Raw genomic sequence first — 5153 nt, forward strand, 5'->3', positions numbered from 1 at the left:
CTTACAGTCTTATTTGTTTGTATGGTACAGATTTTAAATTTGTAGAAAGTAATAAAAAAAGAAAAACTTCAATGAAGAAATAAAATACTCTATGATGAACACTTAGTATCTGAATTACAGAAAAAAATATGACTTCTATGGAAAGCTGACACACTTTTTTCCCCCTTCATTAGACTTAATCAACATTTTTACTAAATCAGTTATTTATGTCAAATGTTATTTAGAGTGACTAACTAAGAAACGTATATATCAAACAGAAACTGAAAATACTGTGTTAGTTTACCATAACATAAAGTTCAAGCAAACATTTTGAAAAGTGTATTATTAAAGAGATAAGCAGTTTCCCTTCTGGTTTTTACTTGATTGTTCTAATACAAGTAGGGTCAATATTATATTTTAATTGCTGTAGAGGAGAGCAGTGTTGTACTTCTTAATATATGGAACATGTTGAATCATTTATATAAAGTCAAAATTAAAACTAACACTGATAATTTTCATGATAAAATATTGTATTAAACATATTACTTATATTTACCATGTCTTTTAGACGCTAATAATCAGTATTAACATTGCCTTTTAAGACCTTTTTTTTATGTATTTGTTGTACAGGAGAGTAGGTCATCACATAATTTGGTGTAACATTTTCTATAAAATGTTACCTTTAACTTGCTTTGATTCATTCATATGCTTATGCTTCTTTTTTATTGATTCAGGGTTTATTTAGAGCAATAATATTTTTTGTTTCCTAAGCTCATTACTAATAGCTTAATTTTTTCAGTAAATAACCTTAAGATGGTTAATACAAGAGCTGCCAAGCTAAGCCTTATTGTGTGGCAGTATACTATACTTGTTTGTTACTATACACACACACACACACACATATATATATATATATATATATATTATCGCAAAAGCTATTCCCTTAATCAATGCTTTGTTGGTAAATAGAACTGTCACTCAAAAGGGTAACAGTTACGTCATATCACTCATTCTTCTTAAATGATAAATTTCTAGTTTTACTTTCACACATAACTTATCTCTTGTATTAATTTCAAGCAAAATTTATCTCTAGTTTTAGTTTCACAAATTTTAAAAGTGCTCACATGGCATGTGATGTAATTTAGTTTACAGTGGTTTACTTTTCTCAACCAGTAATAAATTCAGTACTTATGTGCAAGTTATCTAAGTATACATGTTTCTTCTACATGCAAGTTTAGGTTTTATTTTGTTTGTTTTGATACAAGTAGAGTCAAAATTATATTTTAGCTGCTGTAAAATAGAGCAGTGTTGTACTTCTCGATATATGAAACATACTGAATCATTTTTCTAAAGTGAAAATTAAAACTAATGCTCTGGTAATTTTTGTGATAGAATATTGTATTAAACATATTATTTATATTTACTCTCTTTTTCTATACCAATAATCAGTATTTTATGAATAAATAAGCTTAAGATTATTAATACAAAGGTTGACAAGTTAACCACATTTACAAGTGCTACCATATTTGTAGAGTGTTAAGCTGGTCTCAGATATCAATGTTTTCTGACTCTTACCATCAGATAGATATTTCCAGTACAGTTCATGATTGCTAGTTAGCCTGTTCTGAGATGATTCTCTTGTTACTTGAATATCCCTGCTATCCAGTTACTCCATGTCTGCGAACACTGGGAGAACCATGCGATATTTTCACTCTTAATATGTAGATTAGAAAATTTGATCTTAGGAAATTTTTTGTATGAATAAAACTATGGTGATAACCTGAACCAGTTTGTTACTCTTTGATTATGTTAATATAAGTTGTCTTGGTAGAATTAATATAGTGATTTAAAATTTGATGACTAATTTCATTCAAGTGGTACTTGATCAAATACAGTCTTTTTCTCTATAGAACTTAGTAATAAAATGAACTTGAATTTTGCCTTAACTATAGAATTAAAATGGTATGTTTAAATAACTGATGTTTATATAACTGATTAGACAGAAAGTTAAAAATATTTCCTAGTTAGTAATTATAAACAAAGTGAAAAAAATCTAAAATTTAGTAAGTAACTTGGAAAATGTTGTGATGTATCTGGTAAATGTAGTAAAATGGTAACCACGACACACACTACATATAACACTATTAATACAGTGCTCATTAAATAGTTCTGATAATGAGCTCAAAGTTGGCCCAAAATGTGATGCCTATACTTTTGCAATTTATTAAAAAAATACTATTCAGAGTATACAGTGGCTTTTGAATACGTTTATATTTGGAATTTCTTCCATTATGATTGTGGTCATCTTGTTTCAACATTGCTTGGTGCTGCTCTGTATTTCATGTGCCGCCAGGAATACCAACTTCCGGGGTTGTAAATGGTGATCTCGTTTTAGCCTTACCACTGCCTATATATGCTAAGTGATTCAAAGGTCATTGTTTTTATACATTTTCTGTTGTGTTTATATTTAATTAACATAATATTTATTGCCTAGTATATGACCATGTGTCTACTATCACTCAACTGGGTGTCTAGAAGGTTATGTAAAACAAGAAAGCAAAGTTTAATTTTTAAATATAAGGATGGTATGAAGTTTCCAATTTCTTTATCTGTAACTGGCAGGAAAGAAACATAAAATACTGATTTTATGTGGTTTGTAGTATGCCATTTTATCTGTGTATGTTTAATATATATATAAGCATGATATAGATAATGTAAAGATGTGTATAACATGTCTTAAGTCACTGAAACATACCCGTGAACATTAATTATTATAAGTTATATAAGTTTGTGCCCTAAAAGTTTATTATATTTAAATTAGAATGTGAATTCAATGTTACAAAGTGAAATTCTTCTTTTTCCTCCTCAACATTGGGTGTGTGATTTTATGACACAATTCAAGTTTGCATGGATATATTGTCAGGAACTCATCATAACTTAGTGAAGGTATATTATTCATGAAATCTTTGTATACAGCAAAGTATTGTTAGGACCATGTTGTAAAAGTAGAAGTAGTATATGTATTGTTACAACCATGTTATTTATTTTGATAGCAGAAGCTGTATTGATGCAATCATTGTATGTGTTGTAATAGCAAAATCTGTGCTATTACAACTGATTTACAGTTATCAAATTATTTTCCCATAGTTTCCTTATCTAATTCAAAATTATTAATGTTTTCTGTTAGGTTTTTATTTATTCCAAATGATATGTTTTTATTTGAATATTTCTAAAATACCTAAAGTCAAAAATACAGATTGCCCCTGATGAATAAAAGTCTGCCTTTCAAAAGTGCTTGGGTCATAGGTTTTTGTATATTTCTCTTTAATTGATTTTTTAACCTACTTTCCCAAAACCTAAAATACCTAATCATTAACCTTCAAGACACCTTGTTAACTCCATACTTATAATTTACAGCTGAAAATTGTTGGTTTCTTTGTAATTTTCAAATAAAAAATATTAATAAATTTTTTTAAATATAAAGAACACTGAGGTGCACTTTTTTTTATGCCAAGAACATACATTCAACTTATGTTAGAGGTATAACTACTGATGATAAAAGAGTATATTAGAAGTGGCAACCTTTAGAAACTTTATCAGAAAATTTAATGAGACTAGAAAAGTCAAGATTAGTAATGTTGTCTTGAGATATTTTAAAGTAACCTTAGGATCAGGTATGCTTAAGGAAGCTAAGCTAATCAATGAGTCAGCATGACAACACTTTTATTTATCACTCTGATGGATAAATGTAGATGACGTTTTTTGTTGCCACTTGAAAATTACTTATTTGAGTGATTCAGTGGGTTATTTGTTGGGAAGAATTTGAAAGACTAATGATGATAGGGTTAAGAATTTGTCAACAAGAAACACTGAAACTACTATTTATTCATGGATTATAGTTCCTTAAAAATGCAGTTTGTAGAACATTATCCTAAAATATATCCTCAATGTTTTTTACAAACTTAAACAATTCAATTAAACTTGTGTCTGCTTGATGTGGGCAGAAACTAGTTATGTGTATATAAATATATTTTAAAGATTTTAAGATAATCTATATGAACCATTATTTCACAAGTTTGTGTGTGAGTGTTTATAACTGGTGAACCACTGGACATCGATTGTCACCAAATCTGGCAGGCCTTATGTCTTCCAAGTGCACAGAACAGGTATGTCAGTTAGAATTTAGTATTTTGTCATGGTAGCCCTCAAGTATTATATCATTTTAGAAAATCACTGCACCATCATGTCAACAAACAGATATTTGCTTAATTCCATGTTTATTTATCCAATTGTACATCACTATTTATGAGTTAGATCATATATCAGCACGAGCTCTTTTAATTACCTAATGAAAGTGCACAGCATGCCCACTACCACCAACCACATAATAACACTTGGGTGGTGTACAGCTATCCATAACTGACCAACAAATTACATGCACATCATGCCCACTACCAACTACATAATAACACTTGGGTGGTGTACAGCTATTCATTACTGACCAACAAATTACAAGCACAGCATGATAACAACCATTACTTTATGATATATTTGATGTACCTGAGGAGGTGAATGACACATCTTATGATGTGTTAGATTGTGGTTACAAGGACTAGTTATAAGAATGAGACTTTAAGGGTTACATTTCTAACAAAGAAATTTTTATTAACTATATAATCAATTTCAGTGTTCTGAAGAAGTACTTAAATATCTTGGAAACTTATCAAAATAATATTGATAAATATCCGAGTAAAGAATTATGAAGTAGCATTCATTCATTAAAACAAAATTTCCAACCAGTTACAAACACTCAAAGATTCTAAAAAGATAAAGATGGAATATACCAACTCAGTTGCAGTAAAATGCACATAAGACAAACAAGAATGAAAGAATACCAGTTTCATATAAAACTTGGTAACATAACGTCCTCTTCTGTAGCCAAGCCCTTCCGGGACTGTGATGGTACTTATGATGGAATAATGTAAAAAATCTTAAGACACGCACAAACTAACATAGTGTTACAACAGCGGAAGTCACTCGACGCTGGGAGCATGTGCGCTGGAGTTTTTAGAAGGATCATGACTTATCGAGGAACCCCGCGAATGTCTGAGTGTTTGCCAGGCACCCTCTTTTTTAGTATATAAGCCCGACAAATAAAGTCAGCGATAGAAGAG

The sequence above is a fragment of the Limulus polyphemus genome, unplaced genomic scaffold (genome assembly GCF_000517525.1).
Source record: "Limulus polyphemus unplaced genomic scaffold, Limulus_polyphemus-2.1.2 Scaffold242, whole genome shotgun sequence".
Classification (NCBI taxonomy): domain Eukaryota; kingdom Metazoa; phylum Arthropoda; class Merostomata; order Xiphosura; family Limulidae; genus Limulus; species Limulus polyphemus.